Source organism: Mastigoproctus giganteus, chromosome 14 (assembly GCF_048544385.1).
Source record: "Mastigoproctus giganteus isolate SK-2022 chromosome 14, ASM4854438v1, whole genome shotgun sequence".
Classification (NCBI taxonomy): domain Eukaryota; kingdom Metazoa; phylum Arthropoda; class Arachnida; order Uropygi; family Thelyphonidae; genus Mastigoproctus; species Mastigoproctus giganteus.
Window position 1 is genome coordinate 122,705,151 of NC_143588.1, and position 13,704 is coordinate 122,718,854.

The following is a 13,704-nucleotide window of genomic DNA, read 5'->3' on the forward strand; positions in this document are numbered from 1 at the left end:
TCGTATTTAGTAGTCACAGGCCTGAACCCTGGTCTACGCAAGGAACGCGTGCTATGCACTCTCGCTCCTGACCACTCAGCTATGTCAGTTTCTTGGCATTGCCTCATTTAGGCCTGTAACATGTGCAATATCGCATGTTCTTTCATCTTGCTCAAAGCGTTTCAGAATTTCACATTTTTTTCTCTATGAACAGAGGCGGACTGGCCATACACCGTACCGGGAAAACCCCGGTGGACCAGAGGACAGTGCGGTTTTGGCCATAAACGCTAGTATGAGGCCACTATAAATTTACCCCGATAAGAATTTTTGGCCCAGTCCACCTCTGTCTATCCATATTGCTTTTCTTTTTCTCTCTGGATCTGTAGTGCCTTTACCAGGACACTTCCTTTTCACACCTTTTAAGTATTTTACTCATTTTTAGGGAATAAAGCACAATTACAAAATGAGGAGGCACATTTGATAAACAAAGTTGGCTCGTGTAGCAACTGAATAAACAACAGCGTAAAGGCAGAGACACACTATTAACACCTCACATTTTACTAAAGCACATTTTTGGAGGTCACTACCATAAAACAAAAACAATTTCCAGTTGCATTTCTGCTAGTGGAATCTGTTATAAATTGGTAGTAAACTATCTAATTGAGTTTGCGATAATACCGATAGCTGGAATTGTGTCGGTTTTAAGGTTATTATGATGAAATGTGTTTCCCCATCACTGATATAAAAAACAAAAATACATTTTCGGAATATTCTCTTCTTTCCTATCAAGTTGCATTAAGTTGGAGTGATTCCGCATTGGACTGCCATTTCTTGTAAACACAAAGGCGAATCGTGCATAAGCGAATTCGTTTCGTGTTATATACAATACCGTTCGCCTATTTATAAATTGTGTATGATCGAATTCGTGTAGTGTAAACAGGTGTTATATGAGGACTGACTGTATTCTTGGACCTTGAGGTTGTCACAGACATTCTCTCAGATATGCCAGACAAGCTTGTATTTGCCACCTGGGAGTCTAAACACGCTGACGGAACTGATATTCGGGTGACACTCAAGTCAAGTGGACCCAATTTCGGCGAAGTACGGAGGGTCTGTGACAGCCAAATCCTCTGCTTTCACCTTCATGATGGTGGGACTGTTAGTAATCCTTGGTATAACCTCCATGCACAAGTACATGGTGGGTGACCACCAAGGTGTGTAGCAACGTAAGCAGGGGTCGAGGTGTGGCGCCCACGCCACATGGAGGAATGCCGTCCCTCTATGTTACCAGGCAGTACCAGGTGGTAGATGACTCTCGTCAACTGGTGCAATACCAACACTTTGCTTATTGGAGGCTTGAAGTGGTGGAACCCATGTTTAGTCTCTAAAGCTAAATTCCGGTCATTCCTTTCCTATCTCTTCCATCATTCAGTATGATTGATGACTTTTGAGGTTATGATGAATATCGTGGTGAGATCCAATATTCCTTACGTTTCGAGGGTACAGTTCTAAAACGGTGTTCGCAGGCCGGCTGCTAGTTAGTACACTGGACCTATTGATAACTCTCTAGGAGGCTTCCAGATCAGCTAGTGTATAATCTTGCTACCTCTACTCTGCCAGATAATGACTGGAGGGAGTCCGAGTAGTGTGTATGCGGGGAGCATTGTCGAGGCCATGTTATGTCAAGGATCTGGGTATATTCTTACCATGTGTATGCCATATCCAAAAATTTCATTACTTCATACAGAATGTCCCACCCACTTTTTCTTACTATTGAATACACCATGAATTGTCAAACTAATAGAGCAAGCTTATCTGCGAAAAGATCTAAACCTTCCATGCACTTCCTAATTCATTTCACAAATATACGTAGTCTCAATTCTAATCTCAACAATGTCCATTTCCACTTCCAGTCGGCAAAACCCCATGTACTTTTTATGACAGAATCTCAGTTATCGGTTGATTCAACTACTGCTCATCTCAGATACCCAAATTATTCGCCGTATGATTCCGTTTGCCTCAAAGGTGGTACTTGTGCATATTTCCGTTCTGATATTTTCTGTCAGAGATTTAGCAATTTGGAATCTCCTCTCTTTGATCTTCTCTGGCTTAAAATCTCTCAACCTCACTGTGTCAAATTCATCTGTTGTCTCTACTATTCTCCCAACTCCACCAATCACTTGGAGCTCTTTGACTTCCTCTCTTTGCAACTTGTCTTTCTCCAGTCCAACTTTCCTAACAGCGAAGTAATTTTCCTTGGTGATTTTAATGTTCACAAGTCCAGATGGCTTCCGTTTTATAGTCACACCGACCCAGCTGGTCGAGATGCTGAGGCTTTTGCAATTACTAATGACACAGATTGTTCATATACCCACAAGAATACCGGACAATCCTAATCATACAGCCAACACGCTTGATGTTTTTCTCACAAACAGCCCTTTTAAGTACACGGTCAAAGTGAGAGGTTCTTTAGGCACTTCAGATCACAACTTGGTGATAGTCTTCTCCAATGGAGCCTTTATCTCATGGCTATTCCCAACCTCGTGTTGTTTGGCATTACAAGGATGCAAAATGGGATGACCTGCGATATTTCTTTTCTTCTTTTCCTTGGTCGGATTACTGTTTCAAAACTTCTGATGTCAATGTTTGGTCAGATGGTGTCAGTGAAATTATTCTTGCAGGAATGGAATCCTTTATCCCACACTCCACTTTAAAATCTCGTCCTTTATCTAAACCTTGGTTTTCCAATAAATGTGGTAAGGCTGTTCAAAAGAAGAATGTTGCATATCATAATTGGCTTGTTTCTAATTCTTCAGCTTCATTTTCTGCCTACACCAAATCTCGCAACAATTGTAAAGTAGTTATTAAGCAGTCCAAACTAGAGTTTGAACAGGCTAAGAGTAGAAAACTTGCTTCTTGCCCCAATGGTAGCCGAGCATTCTGGTCTCTTGCCAAAGCTATTGGCCACAACTTTTGCCCATCTCTGCTCCCACCTTTGTCAAAACCAGATGATTCTGTTGTCACTTCAGCCAAGGATAAAGCTGACCTGCTAGCATCCCATTTTTCTTCCAACTCGTGTATTAATGATCTTGGTAAAACACCTCCCACCATTCCCCACGCTCCATTCAATGCCTCCTGTGGTCTTCCTTCAAAAGGATGTAGGAAGGATTTTGATGAATCTTGATGCTAAGAAAGCTCCAGGTCCCGATGGTATTTCTCCATTTGTTCTCAAAACCTGTGCTCCTGAACTTGCTCCTATTCTTTGCCGCCTTTTTTCACTTTCTTATTCCAAAGGTGTTTTTTCCTTCTGTTTGGAAATTTGCTTATATCCAGCCAGTTTCTAAAAAGGGTGACAAATCTCTCACATCCAATTATCGTCCCATTGCAATTACTTCTACTCTTTCTAAAGTAATGGAGAAATCAATTAACCGCCAACTCTTAAACTACCTAGTAACCTTCCGTCTGATCAACGATCGCCAGCATGGATTCCGTCAGTGTCAATCCACTGGGGATATTCTGGCTTATGTTACCCATTTATGGACTAATTCAATGGAAAGGTTCGGAGAAACGCAAGTAGTTGCTCTTGACATCTCAAAGGCTTTCAATCGTGTTTGGCATAAAGGTCTTCTAAACAAGCTTCCGTCTTATGGTTTGCCAACTGTTTTTAGTAATTGGTTATCCAGTTTTCTCTCTATCTTCTAACTTCTCCACTAATGCCGGTGTTCCCCAAGGTTCAGTTCATTCCTCCACTCTTTTCCTCTTGTATATATATGACCTTCTTCCATTGACTGGAAATCCTATCCATAGTTTTGCCGATGATAGCACATTGCATTCCACTTTCCATTTTGAGAAACCTTGTCCTGCTCAATCAGCTTCAACTTTTCGAAAATCTACTACCAATTCCTTAAATGCCGATCTTCAGGTTATTCTCAGGTAGGGCAAAGACAACTTAGTTGATTTGAACTCTTCTAAAACCTAGTCTTTTCTTATATCTCGCAAAAAGGATTCTTCTGCTCCTATGCTTATCTTCAGTGACACTCCAATTTCTAGGCAAAATGATATATCTCTATTGGGGGTTACCCTGACTTCTAATCTCTCTTGGCACAAGCACATTACAAATATTGCTTCCTCTGCATCTAAAAAACTTGGTTTTCTCTTTCGCTCTCGGCATTACTTTTCTTCCAAACAGCTGCTCACTCTGTATAAATCGCAAATCTGCCCTGCCATGGAATATTGTTCCCACATCTGGGGTGGTGCCCCCAAAACCTCTTTCAGGCTTCTTGATTCCATTCAGAAGAGAGCAGTTAGGTTAATTAACGATTCATGTCTAACAGTCTCTCCACTCGCTGTCTCACAGACATACTGTTTCTGCTGCATGCCTCTTCTACAGATACGTCCATGGGCACTGTTCTTCCGAATTGGCTTCTATAATTCCTGCTCTCTCTTTCAAAACAGTCTGAACACGTGCCGCCACCAGCCAACATCCATTTACCGTCCAACTTCAAACTCACAGAACCAACTTTTCATCTTCCTCGTTTATTCATTCAACTGCCGTTTTCTCGAACAACCTTCCTTCATATGTATTTCCTGAAAATTAGAGTCTTCAGAAGTGCAAGTCCAATGTCAAAAAATATCTTCTTTTGTCTTCTCAACCTCCAAACCAAGCACGGCACTAAGTACTATAGGTTCTAATACCTCTCGTGTTTGGGGTTTAAATAAAAAAAAAAAAAAAAAAAAAAAAAACCCTCTAAAAACAAAGGCACATGAAATTAACAACTGCTTGATATCAGCACAGTGATTTAACTCTGCACAATTTGCTTTGTTTATTGTTAGCAGTGTGGGCTAATGCTTGATACAAGTTTTAACTGTTCTTTGCTTCCACTGAGGTTAATTAATCTAAATGGAATAGTTATTGTTATCAATGGGTACTGCTCTTATTGGACTAATGTAATTAGCAGAATTCCCCCCTCCCCGATGCAGAGCTAGGCCCATTGTTGTTCTCTATATTTATTAATGAAGGCATATGAGGCTTAATGTCCAAGTTTGCAAACTTTTATAGCTTGAGCCCATTAATTTTCATAAATTTCACAAGCCCCACCAAGTTCCAGAACATGTGGAAATAAACAGAGTTGGCCTAAAATTTACCTATGAATATACAAAGTTGTATAAATTAAATACATACTTCAATACATTTAATCTCTTTTAATCTCATAGAAATAATATACAAATAGAATGCGCCATACCTGGAATAGTGTGATGATTTGTACATATTTTAAAGAAGTGCTTTACTTCTTCAAAGAAATAAAATATGCGGGTTTTCATAGATGATTTGGGTATGGCGGTTTCTGCAGCTGTCATTATTTTCTGAACAATATAAGTTAGTGCAGAGTCAATGGTGAGAGTCTCAATGGTCTGAATATCGAAATATGCCAGTTTTTGATATTTCATCCAGTTAGCTTTGTCAAACTTCCAGACTGTTTTTATTCCTTTTAGCATTAGCATTAGTAGAGGCATATGATGCAAGAAAGCAAGCTTATTCAGCATCAGCCAAAAAAAAAAAAAAAAAACCTCTCCCATTTCACCCTTCCGTTCGTTCGAAATACCTGTCCAGTTGAGCTTTAAATTTGTTTAGGCTATCAACTTCAACAACAAGTGATGGAAGTCGGTTCCACCAACCAACCACCCGCTGGCCAAAGGCAAATTTCCGCACATCTATCCGACATCCGTCCTTCCTCAATTTGAATTTATGCCCTCTGAGGTGATTATTCTGAGAAAGATGAAGAATACCATTGGCACTGAGCATGCTCAAACCATTCAAAGCCTTATACACCTCTATCAGATCACCTCGCCGGTGCCTAGTCTCCAGACTCTGTAATTTGCAAAACTTAAGCCTTTCTTCGTAAGAGCAACCCTTTGTTCCATTTACTAATCTTGTTGCCCTTCTCTGTACCCGTTCCAGCAGCTCTACATCCTTCTTGAAATGAGGCCTCCAGACCTGTATACAGTACTCAAGATGTGGCCTAACCATTGCCTTATATACAAGGGAATAATCACCTCCTTATCCCTGCTAGAAAAATTCCTGTATATCATTGACAAGACACCATGAGCTACTCTTGCAGCTCGTCTGCACTGCTCAGAGAACTTCATATCTGCCTGCACAATTACCCCCAGGTCCTTTTCATTCTCCACCACTGTCAGTGTAGTACCGCAGAGTTGATACATTGCTCTGGGGTTACTGTTACCCATATGTAGTACTTTACATTTGTCAATGTTAAACTTCATTTGCCACCTCTCAGCCCATCTGTTCAACCTTTCCAGATCCTGTTGCAGCAGCATAGCGTCAGTAGTGTCCTTAACGACCCTGCCAACCTTTGTATCATCTGCAAACTTAGACATTAAACTTGATATCCCATCATCAATATCATTCATAAACACCGAAAACAACAATGGACCCAACACTGAACCTTGAGGAACTCCACTAATAACATTAGTCCACGTTGAGCAGTGTCCATTGATTACCACTCTCTGTCTTCTGCCACTCAACCATCCCCCTATCCATAGCAGCAACTTGCCTCCAATGCCACACTGCTCCAATTTGTGCAGCAGTCTTCCATGTGCAACAGTATCAAAAGCCTTTCTAAGATCCAAATATATAATATCAAAGTTATTCCCTGCATCCAGTTCTTTTGTGACTACATCATAGTATCCAATCAAATTGGTCAGGCAAGACCTGCCCTTAACAAAACCATGCTGCGTCTGAGCTATAACTGAATTCTTGTCTAGATGATCCTGCAGTGCTTCTTTAACCAGTGCCTCCATTAATTTACCTGGAACAGAAGTTAAACTAACAGGTCTATAATTACTTGTGTCAGCCTTTGATCCTCCTTTGTGAATTGGGGTTACATTTGCACATCTCCAGTCTATGGGTACCTCCCCTGAGTCCAAAGAAGCTCTCATAATTATGGCTAGGGGTTTGCATACTTCCTCTGCTGCCTCCTTTAATATAACTGGATAGATCCCATCCACCCCAGGTGCCTTTTTTATGTTTATCCTCAACAATCTCTTTACCTACATCGAACTCCTCATGCGTGAATGTAGATGCAAAATACTCGTTTAGATTGTTAGCCACCTGAGCAGGATCCTCAACTGTTGAACCATCAATATCCCGTGGACCAATCTGATTCATCCCTTTCCTTCTCGAGTTCAAGTATGTAAAGAACTCCTTTCTGTTTTTCTTTGCATCCTTTGCCAAGGATTTTTCGTAGTCTGCCTTCGCCTGCCTAACCTCCTTTGTAACTTGGTTACAGATCAACTTGTATCTATCATAGGCTTCTGTGTCACGTGTTAATTTGTATGTATCCCATGCATTTTTCTTCTCTGCCACATGTCTCATTAGTCCATCTGACATCCATTTAGGCCTAAACCTTGAACAATATTTCTTAGTTGGTATTTAAAATAAATAAATGCACAAGGCATAATACTTTAAGAGTTTGGTATCTATATAATATCGGTGTTTAAATACACCATAGATAACTCTTAATAAACTACAAAGTAGTTGTTGTAGGCATCATTTGCTCTTTCTCATATTGTGCTCTGCCTTCACGACGAGTTGCCATGATATTGCACTACTTCGAATAAGTAACTCTTCACTAATAGAGAAGGCTATTGTTACTTATTCTCAGTTGAGTACCACCACCCAGACAGCACTGTTTCACGGCTATTGGCCGATCATCAGTGGGTGGGCAGGTACCCTGGTAATGCAGACATGACGACCCAGTTGTGAAGTTAATCGCACAATATGAGAGATGCCAAGAGGTGTAGATGTCAATATTTAAAATAAATAAATGCACAAGGCATAATACTTTAAGAGTTTGGTATCTATATAATATCGGTGTTTAAATACACCATAGATAACTCTTAATAAACTACAAAGTAGTTGTTGTAGGCATCATTTGCTCTTTCTCATATTACTTAGTTGGTATGTAAAGCCTGGTAGCCACCAAGATTAGTTCCTTGAATGCTTCCCATTTTGAGTTTGCTGTTGGTAACATCATCAGTTGGTCCCACTGTATAGAATTTAAATACTGTCTCAGACCATCATAGTCGCCTTTACGAAAACAAAAACCCTTCCCTTTACCTCTGATGGTAGTTACCTCCTTGAGTAAATCCCACTTCAACACACTGTGATCACTGCCACCTAGTGGTTCATTTATCTGCAGGTTCTTAATGCATGAAGAATCACTACTGATAATCAGATCAAGAGTATTGCTCCCTCTTGTTGCCTCACGAACATGCTGATGTAGAAAACAATCATCCAATAAATCCACAAAAGCCTTGCTAGTGTGCGAGTGACCAACCCACAAATTCCAGTCAATATCTGGGAAATTAAAATCCCCCATTATAAGACTCTCTGATTTACTGGCCCACTCTATTTCCCTGTACAATATATTATTATACTCATCAGAGTCATTAGGCCTATAGCACACTCCTGCTCTCAATTTTGATTTCCCTATGCTTATGTCACACCAAACTGACTCGACACTGCCCTGTCCATCGATGTCAACTGGCTTCACTTCCTTTGACTTTATGTGTTTCTTAATTAATAGCATAACCCCTCCTCCCCTCCTGTCCTGTCTATCCTTTCTATATACATTGTATTCCCCAAATTCCAGTTCCGCATTACTTATATCTGTGTGACACCACGTCTCTGATATCCCAACAATATCTGCCTTTGATGTTTTGAGCAATACCTCAAATTCATCAAATTTATTTACCAAACTCCTAGCATTGGTGTACACGCAGGTATACATGCACCTGTTTCTATTCTTAGCTACCCTAACACAACCCATGTGTTTACTTGTAACGCAATGACTACCAGCAGTCTCTGAAATATCCCGCATCTTGTTTTACAGACTTCTGCTCATTTGAATAGAAGCAGTGCAAGAATCACTTCCACCTCTGCCAGTGGCTACTGTTAATCTATTAGTCCTTGTATCCCCCCCCAACTAGCAGTTTTCCGACCCGCCTAACACTGCCTCAACAGCATCAGCAAAAATTCTTGCACCCTTTCTATTTAAGTGTATCCCATCCCTGTAGAAGCAATCTCTCCTGTTAACAAGTACAGTCCAGGCTGAAAAAAATTCTACCCCTTGAGCCTTGCACAATCCCTCCAGGGCCGAATTGATCGACAAGGCTCTCATCATATACTCCCTCCTATCGTGTCTGGGCAGAATTGCAGACACTTTCAAGTTCAACCCTAATTCACGGCTTTCTTTCAACTTTTTGAGGAGAAGAATTGGTCAAAAGTGCACATGATACTGGAAAGTGGTTACTGTTACGTAGGTTGTTAGTAACTGTCCAACTGATATGTTTGGAGAGCATATTGAAAAATCAATTGCAGATGACCTTGAGGAGAGATGCTTGTATGTATGACTGTCATTGTTTAATAACACTGTCTTTTAAGAAAAAATTTTTCAGTTAATTGACCTCTCTTAACAAGAAGTAAGGAACCGCATAGGGCAGGGGTTGGCAACCTTTTTTTGAGTGAAAAGGCATTTTTGATCTAATTAAAAAAAGAATCCGAAGAGCTGCACCTCAGCTCAAGGGGGGGGGGTAAGAAATGGAATAAAGTGGGAAGGTGTTTTATTAAAAATATACAGTGAAACTTCTCCTAACGGACACCTCTCGTTAATGGACATCTCTCTACAATGGACATTTCCAAATTCCCCAACTCACCTCCATTGGTTTTAACATGTTTTCAGCTTCTGTCTAGCAGACATTCCCTGTAATGGACGCGGACAGGCAATCTGCACTGTTTCGTTTAGATTAGCACTTAATTTGATCTCCCCATAACGGACTGCGGGAGAGCTGATGGCTTTTTCTAGGAACCTTTCTTCCATGTATTGTCTCAATTGTGTGTTTATTTTCTATTTCCGATTTTCTGAATTTTATCAAGGTTTACGTCGCGGTTCTAAACCCTTTTTCGAGAATTTTAAGGCACGTGTAAAACTTCTGATGAATTCGGTGTGTACAGAGGGGGGAATTTGGTCGGCCTTTCGTCTTTTCAGTTTCCAGCTTTGTTCAGTGTCGTGTGAAGTGCACAATGTCTTCTCGTAAACATTTAACTTTAAAAGATAAAGTCGAACTCATTAATGCGTATGATCGGCAAAAAAATAGTATTCGCAATCTCGCTGCAAAATTCAAAATCGGGAAGACGCAGGTAAGCGACATCCTAAAGAAAAAAAAATGAAATGCTCAAACAATTTTGGCAACACGGAAATAATCAGGTTCAAAAATCATTCCCGAAAACTGTTGGACTTCAAATTGACAATGTTACGCATGAGTGGTTTTGTCGCGAACGTGCTAAAAAAATTCCCATTAATGGGCCTATTACTAGGGAAAAGGCTTTGGAGGTTGCGAAATCTATGGGAGTAAATGAGTTCAAAGCTTCTGTGGGATGGCTAAGACAAGTTCAAAACTCGGCATAAAATTTCTTGGAAAACCGTAGGTGGTGAAGGTGGATCTGTTGATACTGGGATTGTAACAGAGTGGACCGTCAAATTGGAAGATTTATGTTGTGATTTTGAAGCTAAGGATATTTACAACTGTGACGAAACAGGGTTGTTTTTTAAAGCTCTTCCTGAAAAAAACAGAGTCTAAAAAACGAAAAGTGCCAGGGCGGAAAAATTTCCAAAGAACGCTTGACTGTACTATTTTGTTCAAATATGCTGGGAGACTTTGAACAACCTCTTGTTATAGGAAAACCACAAAATCCTCGTTGTTTCAAGGGCATAAAGTTGAATCTTTTGAATGTTGACTGGAAGTCGAATAAAAAAGCGTGGATGATATGAGATGTCATGAGCGAATGGATGTCACTTTAACCAAAACATGATTTGTCAAAACAGAAAAATTATTCTTTTCATGGATAATGCTGCATCTCACCCGCACATTGAATTGTATCATTCAAATCGTTTTTCTGCCACCAAACACATCTGCAGAGTGTCAGCCCTTGGATCAAGGGATAATAAAAAATTTTAAACTTCACTACAGAAAACGTGTTTTAAGACATCTCATTGCAAACACGAACGATGTAACATGTGCGAGTGACCTTGCAAAGAAAATCAGCATCCTAGTTGCGATTCAATGGATTTCCTCTTCAGTAAACGCAATTAGAAAACAAACTGTCGTGAACGGTTTTGTCAAGTCTGGCTTCTCAAACGCAAAAATTGAAGTTGTGAACAGCAATGTGGAGCACCAAGAAGAACAAGAACTTCAACATCTATGGATAATGTACGATACTTCTGCTACAAGTGACCCTGGCTACAAAGATATAGACTCGAACCTCACTACAGAAGATGGTGCTATAGATATCAACAACATCATCGATAGTTTTCAAGAAGTTCCTCATGAGTATGAAGAAATGGAAGGAGGTCATTCTGTCGAAGAACATATTAACGACGAACCACCGATGAAAATAGAAGAAGCGCTCATACAAATCAATCGTTTAAAAATGTTTTTTTGCCGCTGAAGAAGATACTGAAGGACTTTCGATGGTTTCTTCACTCCAGACAAATGTTGAAAACAAAATTATCAGCCGGAAGAAGGTGCAGAAGAAAATAAGTGATTACTGTATGTATTTTTCTTAAGATAAAGTCATAATATGCATAGCACAATTGAATGTATATTATTTACAAAAATATTGTGCAAAATTTGTATATAATGTAATTTAATTTTACATTAAACGTTTAACGATTTTTCTTTATCTCTTGTGTATGTAATTGTATATTATTTACAAAAATATTGTTCAAAATCTGTATATATTTTAATTTAATTTTATATTAAACGTTTAACGATTTTTCTTTCTTTCTTTTTTTTTTTTTCTCCCTCAGACTTCTTGTTAGCGGACACTTCTCTCTAACGGACACATTTTTGTTCCCCATGGCTGTCTGTTAAAGGGAAGTTTCACTGTATATATTTTGAAATATTATTTATTAATACTGAAAAAACGTAAGAAACATCCAGTTAGGTACGAATTAATGTGACTTTTGCTGCTGAATGTCTTGATCGAGTCTGTCAACATCAGGCGAGTATGCTGTAATTTTTCATCTTTAGGCATACTGGGAGACTCATTGTTCAGGCGCTTTCGTGATTTATTTTTAATATAGTTCATGCTCGAAAATATTTGCTCACAGAAATACGTCAAACCTAAAACTAAGAGAAGTACAAACACAAATATTTCAAATTTATATAAGTGTTCGGTAAGTTACTTCATGCATCGAACACAATTTGGTCTTGCCTTTTCAACTCATCTATCGCTGTTCGTTTGTGTAGAATTGCAAGGGCAGCCTTCTGCATTTCCAAATCCTCAATTTCAGTTTTAAGGCATTTTAGTCTTGCAGTCCACATGTCCTTGATTTTTAAGTCCTCTAACTCCATTTTAAATTGTGTTTCATGTGGGCTAAAAGTTAGGGAATGATGCCCATTCCAGTCACCCAAGATGCAAAAAGGCAGTGGCAGCTGAGTAATTAATCATTCAAATTAGCAACAGTGTATGAATGATAGGGCGAGAGGTATAAGGATAACTGCTGTTATTGCTATCCTGACCATAACTCAGGCAGCAATTGCTTCTAAAGTTGTTTGCAGAGGGATAGGTCTGAAAGGAATTCTGGAGTTGGCTAGTAATGCTACCTCTCTATGAGATACATTAGAGTTGTTCCTGTCTTTTCTATGCATTACGTGATTTTTATGTTTATAGATATTTGAGGGATCATGTTTGTTTCATGTAGGCAAAGGACAGCAGGTTTATATTCCATAATTAAGTCATAAACATTATCTAAGTTAGCTCAGAGTCCGTGACAATTCCACCGAATGATTCTGTGTATTATTGTGGATTATCAGGTGTCTGTTTGCTTATGGGATGTAGTTTGTTTATGCCTGTCTATTCCTTTTTTTTTTTTGCCTTTTTGGGAATATTGGACTGCTGATGTCCATGTCTTCCTCTGCATGTATTTCAAGAAGTTTATCATCTTCTTGTGATTTTGTGTTAATGTCCATGGCAGGTTTTCCGGATAGTTGGAGATGTTGGATGATAAGAGGGAACAGTCGGTGGATTTTGGCTGCTGTAAAGGGATAAGTATTTTTGATAGTTCTACTGTATTCTTTGTTAATTAACATACTACACTGTGTTTTACAAAGATATTAAATAGGTTTAGCAGTGTTTGTTAGCTTCTTATTTTGAATTTAACTAGTGATTTTTGGAAGTTATATTGTTGTTGTTGTTTTTGGGTTTTTTTGACACAAAGAATAGACAGGCAACAGGCACAATATGGTCCCTCTTGGGCCATATTGTGCCTGTTTATGATTTACTTGTCACCATGATCACAGTCTATTATACAGATTTGTGTGTTTCAAATAATTAAACAGTTCCTCAAAATTTGCTTCATTACCAAGAATATGTAACAAGGTTAACGGTTCCTGTAAGTTGTATAGGGAGGTAAACCTTGGTTTTATGATTATTGAATGTTGGGGACATTTGATGAGAATGTGTTTTATTGTTAGCTGCAACTGACAAAAGAAACACTGAAGAGGGTTCTCTAACATCATTTTGATAATTGGTTGGCAGTGGGGGTGAGCGGATGCGCTTCGTCAGGGCTCCTCAGTTAAATGGATTACTGTTGATTAGTGCTTTTAAATATTTGATTTATTTAGATATTGTTGGATTATTTT

The 13,704-nt window shown here is 39.2% G+C and overlaps 1 protein-coding gene across 4 annotated transcripts in view; it reads right to left on the reverse strand.

Annotated features, from left to right (window-relative positions):
- Positions 1-13,704, reverse strand: part of LOC150075706 (CCR4-NOT transcription complex subunit 4-like) — a 494,519-nt gene that overhangs the window by 93,205 nt on the left and 387,610 nt on the right. The window lies entirely within an intron of this gene.